Source organism: Psittacula echo, assembly GCF_963264785.1.
Source record: "Psittacula echo genome assembly, chromosome: 3".
In the NCBI taxonomy this organism is placed as follows: domain Eukaryota; kingdom Metazoa; phylum Chordata; class Aves; order Psittaciformes; family Psittacidae; genus Psittacula; species Psittacula echo.
In genome coordinates this window covers 68,140,119-68,156,088 of record NC_137736.1, presented here as the reverse complement: position 1 = coordinate 68,156,088, position 15,970 = coordinate 68,140,119, and the positions used below count along the sequence as shown (strand labels likewise).

General features: G+C 35.7%; 1 protein-coding gene across 1 annotated transcript in view; it reads right to left on the bottom strand.

The window, feature by feature from the left end:
- The window catches only part of NALF1 (NALCN channel auxiliary factor 1), a gene marked incomplete at its 5' end in the record, with an annotated part of 473,501 nt that overhangs the window by 17,264 nt on the left and 440,267 nt on the right, over window positions 1–15,970 (bottom strand). The gene's annotated exons all lie outside the window — the stretch shown is intronic.

Sequence of the window (15,970 nt, the reverse complement as noted above, 5' to 3'; positions counted from 1 at the left end):
AGCCATTACCTTCTCCTGTCACTACTTGCTGTCATAAAAAGCCCCTTCCCCATCTTCTTGTAGGTCTCATTTAGAAACTGGAAGGCTGCCTTAAGGTCTCCTTGGAGCCTTCTGTTCTCCAGGCTGAACAACCCAACTCTCTCAGCCTGTCATCATAGGGTAGGTGCTCCAGCCCCCTGATCATCGTTGTATCCCTTATCTACTGCATGCATACAATGCAGAAAAATAATTAAAATGGTCTTCTCTTTTCAGTTGGTTCAGGAGATGACAAACCTTTGAAAAATCACAGTTGCTAATAGAATTCTGACAGACTGATCTCAAAGAATGTAAAAACACATTTTTCTGTTGGTTTTGGTTTTACACTTTTTTGACAATGGAAAAAAAACCAGATAAATTGCATTATTGATGCATTATGGCAACTACATACATACAGTAAATAACTGTATATATCTAAATATCTCATCTTTTTATTGTCAACAGAACTTTAGGCATTTTATATTTGAGAGAGATATTGTCCTGGCTATTAGATAAGACACTATGTTGGAAAGATATTATCATATAAGAATAAGCACATCTTTCATGTACAGAAGCATATCTACAAAGTCTCAGCAGGGTTTAGTGACAATTTTGCTCACCTAAATAAATTAAAAATACACTACCTTGTTCCTGTAGGGAAACAAAAAACCCCTAAAAAAAACATTGTTGAAAATGTGCAGCAACCAATGTTTGTGTCATATACCTGTATTCATATGCATGAGTGCCTTCCAGAATGATCATGTTAAAAATCTTCTTGGTATTTGTAAATGATTAATAATATCATGACAAAATATATTATTAATCTGGCAGATGAATTAATTATTTGGCATTCATTTTATTTCTACAAGTTTCAAGTCAATGTCTGGAAGCAGAAAAAATATTTTATGACTTCAGCGGCTAAGCACCCAACACAAATAACCAGCTTCAGCAGTTTATGGACTCTGAATTAATGCTTCATAAACAAACCATACAACTAAACTGCATTTGCCTGTCAAATCCTACAGATAATAATGGATTCAGAGTTAAAGGGAAGAAAGCAAGGCTGTGTATGGAGAATTTTGAGAAAATAAAAGAGCACAATGTGTTCTTTTTCTCTCAGGACATTAGGAAGAACACCTATTTTTGTCTATTTGTGGGGAATAGCAGTCCAGATATTGTCGCTTTTTAGGATACTCTGTGTCTTATATCACACATGAGGTTATTCTTTCTGGTCTTGAAAGGCAATCAGACAGAAGTATTAGGTAATGTGGTTACATTATTTGCCTAGATAGGGACCAGTGGCTGCTGCCAGCAATGTGTACAGTATCACCAGGTGGAATAGTATGTGGCCACAGCCCTGGTCATTACCCTAGATGACTCATAACTGGCTGTGCAAGTGCATAAAACTAATTTTAATTGTACGACCAGGATTTACTGAGGCTGCAAAAATGATGGGAAGATAAAGTTGTATTGACTATGCATATACACTCACAGTCTTTCTCCCTCCCCCTCTTATTCTCACTCACTCATACATGCACAATATATGATTCTAAATAACCTGATTTGTCAAGAGAGATCGAGTATGTAGCCTGAATCACATGCGTCACACTGCATGAGATGTACCAGTAGAGCAGAATGGAAAAGCTCAATCAGTTTCATTCTCTACAGCTGTCAATTCTTCATAGTCTTCAAGACATGAACTCAGCTCTCTTCTGCCCCTTTCCCTGTTGTTCCAGACTGCCATTGCCATCACAATTCTTGATGAACAGTGAAATTTCCAGGAAGTACTTACTTTAATTATTTTACTGGAAAATGCCTTTTTTTTTTTTTTTGTCCACCTCACTGAACAAAAAATTGATGTTATTGGCTGGATTGTCAAAATAATAACCCAAAAGGAAACCTAGAAATCATCAAATACTGTGTAGATGTGGAGGATAGTGGGAGGGAAAGAAAGTAGGAAGAAAGAAGTCACAACAGAAGCTCTCTCTCCCAAAATGGTATATCTTCTGAAACAAAAGAAATTTTAACTCTTTGCACAGATGCTTTAAAACCATATGCATTCCTCAGCATGAAAAGGAAGTCTTCAAACAAAGAACAACTTAATAATTTAACCTACCAGTTGAAACAGCAGACGCCTCTCGTGAACTTCAGAGGCATTCTTTCATTGACATTTTCAGTCATCTGGGAAATTGTACCTTATTGGGATAAAGGAGTTAACAACATTGCCTTGACAGTCTGATCTGATTCCAGCTCAACTTCTCCTAAAGCTTGTGAGTATCTTGAGGTAAATTCTGCAGTCTTTATGTATACTGAGGAATACTTAAGGCTGTGACTGATTAATCAATAGATTCTCCAAGAATATTCATGGAATAACTTATTACATAAGCTGAGCTTTTTCAGCAGAACTGGAAACAGAAATGTTCATTAAAAAGCATTCATTAAAAAAACCCCCAAACGTCTGGGTTGCAGAATAGTGTTGTGGCCTTTAAGTTTTGCTCTGTTCTAAACTAGTGGTCCCCAGCCCATGCTATTTCTTTGACAACAGTGAATAAGCTGTGTATGGAGAGCAAAATCTCCTGCCAGCCTGTTTTAGCACATAATTTTCTGTAAGCAAAAGTGACCTTAAAGATTCTAGTGTGCAGCACATTGTCTATATGCAGCAGGTGATGTCTAATCTCTGCCTGACTCATAGAGTCAGAATGTACGAACTATTTAAAGGCATTACATGTGCATTTAAAGTTTAATGTTTAAATCCCGTGGTTTGACTTTTTTTTTGAGTTTGGGTAAATTGTTGTCTCTGGTATTCTATGACATTATCACAATCACAATATTGTCTCTTCTAAGGTTTCCATCACATTTTTAAAGTATCTACTTCAGTAAACTTCTTTTACTTCATTTTAGTTTGTTTTAGTGTCCCATAACCTTAAACAGCAGGGTCACCGGGAGTAACGGAGTTTAAAATAGTATTAGTTCTTTTCATGAGCTGAGATGCTGTCAATAATAGAGTTGGAGAAAAGCTAAGCTACTGGCAAAGCCTGGAAAACCTTCTCAGCCTTCACCTAAATAAAGATACCCACTCATCCATTCAAAACTGCACTTGAACATTGCTTGAACTTATCAGACAATATAGGTAGAAAATAAGGGGACAAGATCTTGCAATTATGAGTTTCATGCCAGCAATGAGGGATCTCAGAAGAACATGCCTATTTCTTCCTGTGATAAAGCTTTTGCTGTAAAATTCACTCTAAATCTTATGCATACTGTACAGCAGAGAAGTAATAGCTACTGTCTGTGCAGTGCAGCCTCTAAAAGGCTTTTTATATTTGGATCACCAGGGTATTATGAGTTGGTTGCAGTGACAGTGCGTCTTCTTTAGGAAACTCTTGGGTCAATCTCAGTGTGCATCAGGACCTGCGATATCATGCTGTATAAGCAAAGATGTCTTTCAGATAGCTTATAAGTGTATTTTATATAGCCTACAGAACCAAAATATAGATGGCTAACTGGTACAAAACCTGATTAAGTCTGACAAGGGTAGTGTTACAAATGTGAACTCCCCCAGGAACTTTGTCAGTTTTGAGCAGTAACGGATGTCTGACTTGAGGAAAACTGCCTTTTGCATGTGTACTAACAGAATAAAAGTCAGTTCTTACAGGAAGCCTTCTGCCCATGAGAGCTGTGGGACTTCTGGTGGCATTTCTCTTCTACTGGCCTTCATTACCAGTCTCATTCGGAGACTGTGAATGGCCTCAGGATAGGGCTGGCAAAGCATATAAATAGCGACTGGATAGGAGAGATCAATCCTCCATAAGGTATCTTTGCCAATGAGAGTCAGTGGCACAATCAGGTGATAAAATTCTTCATTACATGCAGTAGAAAACATGTAATAAGTGACTTTGAAGTATGTGCATTGCTGAAAATAAGATATTTCACAGGAATAGGTTTCCAATAAACAGATGCTGGGGTTTTTTTTCAAGTTATTAATTTTATTTCAACACTATCAAAATAAAATAATTTTGACTGAGGGAATATTTCTCAATAAGGTTCAAACACTTCTTTCCAAATAAAGTATTTTCATTCTATTTATACAGCCAAACATTGCTCAAACTATTCACTTAAATATACATCACATTTTTGTGTTTTATTACATTAATATTGACTCAAAGCTGTTCTTCTTTTTAGAAAAGTTGCATTGTACATGCACAGACCCCCACACTCATCCCTGCCTTTTTTTTGTCTGGGGAATTCTAATTTTGTTTTGAGTTATTCTTTTTCATTTGATCCCAAATGAACACAGATTAACAATTTCAGCTTTCTGTAGAACAGACATTATATTTTCCAGTTATTCCATTCTCTGTGCAATTTTTACATTCTTTGTGTTGAAAGATTGCATTAGGAAATGAGAATGTCTGTTTCACACTATAGAAACTTATGTCTGAAATTTACAGTAATTTGGGAACAAAAACATCTGTCTGATGGTTATTGTAACCTTTGATTTTATTTATATTTTATTATAATTAATATTTTCTGCATTGCATGTATCTGCATGGATGGAATATGATAAATATTTCAATATTTATCCAGAAGATGTGGATGCCAGTGAATGCAAAATATTGTATTAAGATACAAAAACTTTTAGTGTTTCCTAAATGATGGTAAATTAAATAGATAAACCTGTTTCTTTCCTGATTTTACTCATTAAATAAATAATTCCATTTGAAAGACACATATGCTATATTATTTGAAGATGGATAAAAGGTAAATCAAGGTTGAAATTTGTTTGCCTAAACATTGTTGATTTTAGCTTCAGTTAATATACTACATAATAAGATTTCTTTTAACCAAATACAAATGAGAGCAATGACAAGCTGCTCTGCTCACATCTTTGTTTATAATGGAAACAACAACCAGAAAGATGCAAATAAGCCATCTTCTAACACAAATATGTGTCTTTGTGGAGAAATTACTGCACAGGAGATTGCATCAATGTCTCACTGTCACTTTGGTAATCTCACAGAGATCAGATATAGAAAAGATCTATAATATTCCTATCTGCCAAAATAAATTACGCTTCTGCAAGAATAGATGTGGAAAAAACCCCAGATCTACCAGTCTTATCTTTCTGGTGATTAGCCATACAGTCAACCGGGGTCATCATAATGCTTAACTTCTCTGTTCTTCTATAATACCCTAAAACCTGAACTCACCATCTGTATCAGAATTCAGTCTTAGCTCTTAATATTGCAAAGAAACTTCTAAAAAACATAAACATCCCTTTGGGTTAGCTTAAAGGAAATTGAAGATTAAATAACTCATCATAGAAAGAAGTAGTCTGGTAAAAAGTAAAAAGAGATCATTAACTAGCCTTTGATTTTGTGAGCTTAATAGTACTCCATCTAATCAGATACTAAATCAAAAATGTTCAAATTATTAAAATAAAACAAATTAATAACCTTTAAAATGTCTGATGAGTTTCCCTGGAAGATCTTAGGACAACAGACTTCAAGTCACTTTGCAATGAGCAGGGGCCTGTTTTAAACTTTTACAGTCTATTCTAAAAATACATCTGAATTCATAAACCAAATGACCTGTCAAGGCTGGAAGTCTTTGTGTTCAACTGCGCTTTCAAGCAGTTTTAAAGTGATGGTAGTCTATATAAATGAGCTCAACATGACATTATTCAGAAGACTGATACTGCTGGCTATGAGTGTATGCAGCAGATCAGGGCACTCTCTTTATATCCTCTGCTTCTTCAAATTAAAGACCTGATTTTTTCCTGCCTACAAAGCTCCAGTCTTGTTCAGAAGAGACAATCCCTTATGAGCCCAAAGGGCCTCCAATCAACTTGCAACAGCTGCTGAAGATTCCTGGCAGATGAGGAGACTTGTCACAGGCTGATATGAACATACACAAAAAAATAGTTTTCTGTGCCTTGAAATTCTCTTTGCTTTTGGAATTATAACTTCTGTAAGCATGAGATTTATTCAACTTCAATGTTGAATTTTCATCTGGATCATGCAGGCTGAAAAATTCTCTGTCTAAATCCAAACACGCATCTGAAAATTCTATAAATAAGATGACCAAGTATCCAATGAATCCATGAGAAATAAGAAAATTGAGGCATCAGAGATAAATGCTTTAGAACCTGAAATCTAAGCAAAAAGCAAACCCCCCTAGAACTTCAAATAATGGAAGGAGCCCATCATAGTGTAGACTCTATTAATGATATAATCTGTATCACTGACACAAATTTATTTTGATCATCATTTGAAATTGACTAGAAGAACTTTATTGTGTTGCAAACTATCTAAAGACAAAGCAGATTGGCCTTTCTTTTTTCTCTAGACATTTTTGAATGCAGAAAACAGGCTGGAAATACCACTGCACTATTCTACATTACTATACTCAATGTCCTCAAGTTGTTCTACATCTTGCCCTTATATTTAATGTATAGGGTGACTTACAGACCTTAGAGTTCTTTGCTGTTGTTATGACATTGAAGTAAGACATCCAGACATCTAAAGAGGGTGAGTGTCTGATCTTAAAAGCAACTTGCAAGGAAGAGACAAGTCCCCCTTTCTCAAAGTTACTGTCACACACAACTCTGGTTTGAGGAAACACACCTGCACCAAAAGCTGGCTTGAGTCCAAGTAGCCAGACCTGGCCTGAATGGGAATATAATGGGGGACATATATGACATTGCAGTCAAAGCCATGACAGCTTGTAATCATCCATTTGATAAATCCTATTTTCTGGGAAAGCAAAATAAGCTTTCCGAATTGTTCAACAATAAGATCAACAATAAGCTCACCCAAGAGCAGGTATCCTGAGTGATGAATTTCCCCAGTCTGACAAGGAACTAGACATTTTCCACAATGGAATTAAGCTTGTTGTTACAAGAGATCACATAGCAACAGAACAACCTGCACATACCTTTTGCCATTTCACAGGCTGAACTGGTGATCACCAGCATAGGGATTGTAAGACAACCTTTTCACCTCTGATTTCCAGAGGGACCTTGACGTGCTTGAGAGATGGGCTAATGCAAACCCCATGAAGTTCAACCAAGCTAAGCACAAGGTCCTACACCTGGCTCAGAGCAATCCCAGGCACACCTAAAGGTTGGGCAGAGAAAAGGTCCAGAGCAGCCCTGCAGAGAAGGACTTGGGAGTGTTGGTTGATGAGAAAATGAACATGAGCTGGCTTCAGTGTGCGCTCGCAGCCCAGAAAGCCAACTGTATCCTGGGCTGCATCAAAAGGAGCATGACCAGCAGGCTGAAGGAGGTGATCTTGCCCCTCTGCTCTGCTCTCGTGAGACCTCACTTGAAGTATTGTGTGCAGTTCTGGTGTCCTCAACATAAAAAGGACATGGAACTGTTGGAACAAGTGCAGAGGAGGGCCTCTTCATTAGGGACTGCAGTGATAAGACAAAGGGTGATGGGTTCAAACTTAAGCAGGGGAATTTTAAGTTAGATCTAAGGAAGAAGTTCTTTACTGTGAGGGTGGTGAGGCACTGGAATGGGCTGCCCAAAGAAGTGGCAAGTGCTCCATCCCTGGCAGTGTTCAAGGCCAGGCTGGAACAGAGTCGTGGGTGACACGGTCTAGGCTAAAGCACTCCTGCCCACAGTAGGGGGTTGGAACTTGATGATCTTAAGGTCCTTTCCAACCATAACCATTCTATGATTTCCCAGAAGAGCTGGAAGCATCAAGTGTCCATCTATGGATCTGTGCAAGCTGTCTGTAGTTTGACCCACAGTGACAGCTCACAACTCTGAGTTCAGCATTCTAAGCTCTTATACCATATAAATACAGTATTCCTGAGACTTCAAGCTTTTACCCACCTTTGGAAGGCTTTTGTGTTACTTTTGTTGGTTTGTTTTCGGTTTTCTATATATAATCTCACCATAATATAGCCTGATAAATCCCTTGAAATCTAGTGTACATGTTCTTTACCAGCATACAAAACCCATAATGCCTCTGAGGTTTATACTTCATTAGCAGGCTCATAGTTCATTGGCTGCCTTTGAACTTTTCTTTTTATATATTAACACTTCCACAGCTGGGTTTACCTTGGAGAGAATTCGAGGTGTATAGGTGTATTGTGCATCACTTGTGTTTTTCGATTTTTATTCCTCTCTCTCTTTTTCCTATTATTATTGTCATTCTAATTTATTTTATTTTGATTATACTCTGATTTTCAAATATTAACTTCCCTGCAGTTTTCCTTAAATGATTTCATGCGCTCCATGGGGTCAAGTTGGAATGCAACTATCTGCTGACACATCTGACAATTTGCATAGGTCAGGTACATCAGGGAAAATATTGAGATGCAGTTTTGCCCTTCAAATTTACTTTCATTTGTTGTTGCTACAGCTTGTTCAGCAAATAGCAGACAACATTGGAAGACTACCAAGGAGCCTGTGAATTAAACACTAGACCTGCTACCAAAAATTGTACATTCTGTCATTAAAAAAAGTTCATAGATGTGTTGAGTGGAGAAAATATTTTACTTTATACTCCAGAATGATTCCCTGAGTCATTCAAAGACTCTCTGACAAATAAGCCACAGATGTATTTGGAAGCTAATAAGTTGGTTAAAACAATATTTCAAAGGGGAATAATAAAACAAAGTGTAAACTGTAATATGAGAAAGGCTAATCAGCCTGATTTCTGAAAAGCTATATTCTCTCTCTAATGAATTAGAATTCTTCCAAAGCATAAAAATAAAGATGTGATCCTGGTAACAATTTATTTAACCCTTCAAAAATCCATTAACAAGGTCTCTAAAATAGGTAGCATCAAATTAGATTATTATTGCTTGAGAATAGTATACAGTCACGTATATGAACTGGGTAAGGGGAAACAAAGGAAAGAAGAAAACCCAATCAGTTTTCATCAGTACAAAAGGTTAAAAGCAGGGTGTCTCAGGGTTTCACATATGCTATGTTTCGCTTAGTAATGTATTAATGCATTAGAAAGTGGGCTAAATAACAAGGCAGTAAAAAGTACAGAAAGAAGTTGAAGTCCAAAAAAAGAAATCAAAGTTCAGCTGAACTGAAAACATTCTGAATAAAGAGTGAAGTTCAGTGCTGAAGAATTGAAAGAAATTAAACTTTGTGAAGAGAATTTCAACTATGTATATACCATAAGGGATTATATGTTTAGCATGTAAGTTCACAGAAATAATCTGGGTCTTGCTCTTCAGTGAGCCTATGCAGTTACAGCCAGATAAAACAACTATTGGCTGTACAAATGCTGGGAAATGAGATAGAAACAATACCCTGAACAGCCAATACCACACACTTCCCTGGAATACTGTACACAAAAACAGATAATTCCACCTTGAAAGGAAGGTACAAAAATTAGAGAAAAGTGATCAGTTTTCTGTCACTGGGACCTCAAGAAACACTGAAGGATGAGTTATGAAACTTCAGAAAGGAGATGGTGGCAGGGAAGAAATCTATAGAATTATGAGTGTTGTAAAGAAGAGGGACAATTTTCTGATCTCCTTGGTTTATGTCCCAGAACCAGGGGGCAAAGAAGTAATAAAAATATAATCTCACTCTTGAAATAATTAAGGGAAATATTTTTCCATATAGTGCTTAAACTTGGCAGCCATACAATAACATTTTCCTGAGAACAAGAAACTAAGATTCAGAAAATGATCTTTCTAAGGCATATGTTCCTTTCTATAATTAATAGAGGAAAAATGATTTTTTAAGACCTTAAGGGTGCCCACCTTAGATACTTTGCATAAGTGTACTGTCTCTCTGTTTGAAGATCTTGGAGGCATTCTCACTGTTGCATGTATAAAGGCATTTATATTTATTTTAGGAGAGCTACCGCACTAGATACTTAAATAATAATTATATTATATAATGCTAGCTTGTAATTATAATAATTTTATTATTATTATTTAGTATATATTATACATATTTTATATAGATAACATATATAAAATATAATTTAATATCATATCATATAATGTCATAATATATTATAATTATATGCCAGCTTATAATGCTAGCAAAAAGAGTACTGGTATAAATATAAAAAAAAAGTCCATAAGAAAAATCTCCCATGCTAAGACTGAATTATTATGGAGTATCTATACCATTGTTTATTCTGAAATTTCTGTCTTCTTCCTATGGAAGGTCTATTGCTGACTACTGTGGGAACAAGATTGTGGATGGGATGACATATTCATAAAGTCCTGCAAGTGGCAGTTGTCCGGTGGACAGTTGCCTTATAGGGAATTACTCCTAATTTTAGTGGGTGATATCAGTAAATAAATCATGTGCCTGTTTCACTGATATGTGCCCAAAGCACATGACAAGTTCAGAAGGCTTCATGAGCTTCTAATCCTTACTGATCAAGCACTGGACACTCATATTTGTCTCCAAAGCCAATGAAAACCCTACAGTCAATGGAAATGCATGGTACAATTTGCACACATTGTTTAATAAAATGATAAAAGGTAAAAAGATATGTTTTTACTATCCTGAAAGGAGAATTTAAATGTCTAGTAAAAAAAAATTCTGATGGACAGATTACAAATGAAAACAGATTATCTTTATTTATGATACAAGTCCATAGTTTAGACCCAGGTTCTCTAATTGCCTGTTGTTTCTGTGATGACTGCAAGTCAATGTAAGTAAAGGCTGTTGTTAAAATAGCTGAACTTCCTCACATCTTTATACTAGATGCACATTCCTACTACCACTCTTATAGTGGCAATAATATTAGAGTAGCCATATGTTACACCATATCAAATCTTCTTGACTTAATTTTTAGCTGAATCAGATCTGTGATTGAGCTCTGTGAATTGCAAGTGTGGGAGAAAAGACTAATTGGAAATGAGGAATAAGGAAGTAAAGAAGCCCTATGTCCTTTCATGTAATCCTGTTCATTTATGGGCTTAAGGCGACTGTGGAGTCTAAACCTGCACCTTTAGATGGCTTATGATCAGCTAAACCAGCAGAAGTACAGATCATGTTTCTAATGTGACAATACCCCAGCAATGACTGAAGAAAAAAATTCAGAAAACCATAGAAAATGTAATGAAAATGGTTTAATAGCTACAAACTTTTTCTTTTTCTCTTTCTCTCATTTTTTTTTTTTTTTTTAACCAGAGGCATTAACATTTCTTTAGTTAAAATTAGGTTATTTTTGATCTCTAAATTTCTGTTTGTAAATTTAGATGCTTTAAAACTCTTGAACATATAGCTATTTTTAAGTTTTCACTGTCATTTTGTAATGATTTTTGTTCCTTAATCAAACCCTGTTATGTCTGGAAGCCCTGCTGTGACTGTCAAAATCCCTCTTTCCTAAATGCACTCAACATAATAATTGCAGATCTTTCTTTGCTAGCCTGTGACCTAGTTATTTATCCTTTTATGAAGCTGTATTTCTTCTCATATTGACAGATTTTATTCTCTTTCTTTTTTTTATTAAGATGAGTCTTTGTGAATATCAAAGACATCTTGGAAAGTCAGCACTAGCAGCTTAGTCTGGCAACCTGTGCTGTATGCAATGGTATTTTGTAGAATACAGAATGGGTAAAGAGCACAGAACCAAATCAATTTTTTACTGCGATCAGCTATTCTTCTCCATCCTGGGAATCTCACCCTTACTAATAGCAATCTATCTTTACAATGGCAAGCCTGTGTACCTTCTTAAAAAGTTCTCCTTTTTAGCAGAATGAGGAAATAATACATTAAGCTCCTGCGCTTCTTTGCCTTTAAAGTTCTAAATTCCTTCACGGTTGGTTAATCTCAGAAACCAGCCACAGACATCTCTTTTTTTGGGTGATTACGTTTCCTCTGATTGACATATAGAATCCTTCATCTAGGCCATGAACTAGCTGTGTGACATGGTAATTCCTAAAGATCCACTCTCATGAATGCTAACAAGCTGCCTGGAAACTTAGCAAATCTCCCCTGTCTACTTTTTCCCTTCTTAATGACTTATTTATACTAAATTAGCTCCCAACCAGGCTGTTAGCTGATTTATTTTCCTGCATGATTTCATTTAATTTCTTTCATTTGTTTTAAAAATACAATCTGTTTTCAGTCATCTAGTCTTCATGGGTTTGAAACATCACAGACCTCATTGACTGCAATTGAATTGATGATTCCTGCCTTTTTTTTGGCTAGTAAACAGCCTTTACATAGTTAATATTATGCAGGTAAACTGGTCACAAAGGCAGAAGCCCCAGAGATACCAAATTCACACAAGTTTTTAAAAATAGGTGACTGAATATAATAAAAAAATACAACTGAGAGAGAGGTCAAAATACAAGCTTAATCCTTACTAAACAACAAAGATGCCATCCAGGAGTTTAACATAAGACATGATGTTAAGGTTCTGTTGTGTTCTGTTGTTCATGAATATACCTTTTTTGTTGCTATTGCTGTGATCTCAACATTGTAATAAAAAAAATGCACTTATGTTGCTAAATAAAAATTATTTCCACTGTAATTGTTTCCAGAGCAGTTACTCTTCAAATAAACAAGTGGTTCCATCATATGCTCCCATGTTATGCAATGATTTGGGATATTACACTGTTCTTTAATCAGAGTTGACTGTGAACAGAGTTGTGTGGCTCAGCCTCATTTGGAGACTCATGATAATCTATTTGGAAAAGATTTCTCAGTAAACCATTCTGTTGGAGGTTGCCAGAACAGGAACTGCACCTTTCCCTGCCACATCTGATTTAAAGGTATTTATGCACTATTTTCTCATGTCTTTCATAGAGCACTTCTGATCCATGTTGTATCTCCATGCTTTTTGGACTAGCAATAACAAGAACAATATTTAAGGAAATAGTTTCTGCGTTAGTCATCCTTCATGAAAATCCTGTTTGTGGGAAATTTTGTGTTGGAATATCAAAGGGTGATAAAGGGCTGCAAGATCCATGTGTTTTTGAAAGAGAGGAAAAGCTCAGAATATGAGCAAAGTGGAGAGAGAATCATGGTTCAAATCAGCTTGAAGTGACAGGCATATGTCTCTGTGGGACACTCCAAGTCTGCAAAAGAGATGGGCCTTGGGACCTGGTCACTCGAGGTTAAACACTCCATACGTCCTTCCATCTGGCTTTCTGTCAGGTATAAATACTGAAATACCGTAACTTCGCCACTCAGCGGAATATGAGATGGAAAGTTCTGAAGCCTACTACCAGCTCAGCTGTGTAAGTGTACATTAAGGATCCCAAGATACACTTCAGAAAGAAAACTTGTTAACCCCACTGTTCTGACCAATGTTTTCTATATCAGTAAAACAGTCTCTGGTGCCAGGACTTTGTATGCGCTATTGCAAACTGAATAATGGGTAGGATTTGCAAATCCTGTAGGGGATGGTTTGTGAAGGGTCTTTCATGAACTGAATCCAAACATGTAGTTGTCAAGACTGGGAGTTTGTTTTTTTTTTAAAAAAGTGTGTTCTGTTAATAGAATTGGAGGGATACAAGAGAGGAGAATGAAAGGGCTGAGAAAAAATAAGAAATACAGCAGCATACGTGACAACCGCTCTTTCCCTGCAGCTATATTCATCTCCTTGCAAGCATAACTTCAAGATATAGAGATATATCTTCCTACCTCCATTCAATCCAGTTTGATGTCACCTCACTTCTGTTGTCTAAAATACTCTAACCAGAAATAAAGAACAACAAAATGGACTGTTCTTTTTGGCATGATAATTTAAAGTTTTTGTTATTTAAGCCTCTACACAACTTTTTTTTTTTTTACTTTCTCATTTTGGATTTGCATCAATCATATTTGTCAAATATGATTGAACTATTTTTTCATTAATCCCTTGCTAAGTTTTGTGAAAGGTCACACTTTCAAACACCTGTCAGCATCAAATACCTTGGCAGCAATTTAGCTTTTTTTTTTTTTTTTTTTTAGCAATTTCCCTTCCCTAGGAAGGGAAGTATAGGTGTCATTTATGCCCTCAGTTTCTAAAACAAAGTCTTACTCTCAGCTCATGTATTGCATGGATGAAGGTTATATCTGTTTAAATGTTAAAGAATCATTACTAACTGGGCACTTCAGGTGCCAGGGTCATCTTTTTCTGTGGTTTCTGTATAATCAATGGAGACACATTGACTCCTACTATGACTCGCAGAAACAGCCTGCCTATCTACCCTAGGGATGCAGGGATTTGGAGAGATTATCTGCCCCTACTCTAAACTCCTGTATTAGGGGATATAAATAAATAACATTCTATTGATAAACTGCTACGAATTCTAAAGGTAGTAAATAGACCCAAATAAGTAAAGGAAGTTTATTAACATTGATTTTACTGGTGAGTCTTGCCTTACATCCACAGATCATGGAGTGAATGAATCACAGAATGTAATGAGATGTCTGTATTTGGGAAATGTGGCATTCTCCCTATACAAAGAAGCTTATGATAGGAAAAAACAGCTATTGTGATAGTTATGGTGGGGGTTGCATTTTTTTCACAATATGATTGTTCTATAAAAGATTATGCATCTGTAAAAGCAAGCAAACTTTGAATTCTGTGCATTTAGGTCCGGACACAGGGGAGAGAAGTGGATATATACATTTTGTCTGTAAATTTAACCTAGCTCAAAAACATGCTAGAATTTGGCCAGTACCAATATTACCAGTAAACTCTAATTCCAAAAAGTGCTGTAGCCACAAAATCAGGAACAACTCTTCTGGCAGCCAATTCTGCTTTTGAATTGAACATGACCTCCTGAGAGGCCAAGGACTTTTCAACAAACTATGCAGAGTAATTTCTTGTCAAAATTTGCTATATAATTTCCACCATCAGGAAGTCCTACTTGTGAGATGTAGAAATAATTCTACTGTCCATCTTACTCCTGTACAACAAAATTCTGGAGCTAGGCTAAAGTGACAGTTGTTTAAAATTAAAGACTAAATAATTACACTGATTTATGCACAAAAAAAAAAAAGCTGGGGATAATGCGTTCTGTTTTCATCAGCCAATGACACACATCACAGTATACAGTATCCTGCCACATTCTAGTGTTTTATATAAATGTCAACCCTGCTATTCGTTTTCAATTTAAAATGCATTAATATTAGCTCTATCATGCTGACAAATCTTATAATGAAGGCAGCTGATTTTATTTTTTTTTTTTCTGAAGGACAGGCAAAGACAAGCATGAATTTCAAGGCAATGATGCACATGTCTCTTATTATTTTCTTGAGAAATTGATTCATACATCTTCTTCTTCTTCATGGCAAAACAGTCTATAAGCAAAGACATGAAGAAGGAGATATGGCAAATAATCATGCAAGAAAATTGCTAAGAAATGTTAAAGAAAAGCCAGGAAAACTGTTTTTATTTCTGTATACTTTGATACCTATGCATAATTACTTTACATTATGATTGTTTTACCTGTATTCATAAACTGTTTGCTAATTTTAAATTGTTTTGCAGTTCTAGAAGGTTCTACAGATATTATTATTTAATCGCTTGATTTTCAGATGCTTTTTTTAATAATGATTTTTTTTCCTTAGATACTGATAAAAAAAGGACTGAATTCATATAACGTAATTTCTGAAAAAGAGTTTGAGGTGATGGAGAGAAAAATTTAAGTAAATTCACTAGTCTTTTGTAACTTACAAACAGCCTGATTTTTAACAAAAGAGATTCTTACGTGATCAAAGGATTTGATTAATTTTACACCAGTATAATTTCTGATTTCAAATAAAGCATTAAATTTTGTGAATTTTGTAAGGAATTGTAAAATATAGTAACTGCTGCAAGATGTACTAGACTTATATGGTCTTTTGCTAAAGTTGTTACTCATCTGTTTCTGTAGAAAAGATAAAGGAAAATTTTCAAAGTGGGAAAGTTTCTAAAGAGCAGAGATAGCAGTAGCAGCAAAAGACAAGCAAAGGTAAGGAGTTTGTTACTAACAATCATAGGTCATATCATGCTGTTACTTTAAAGTATAATT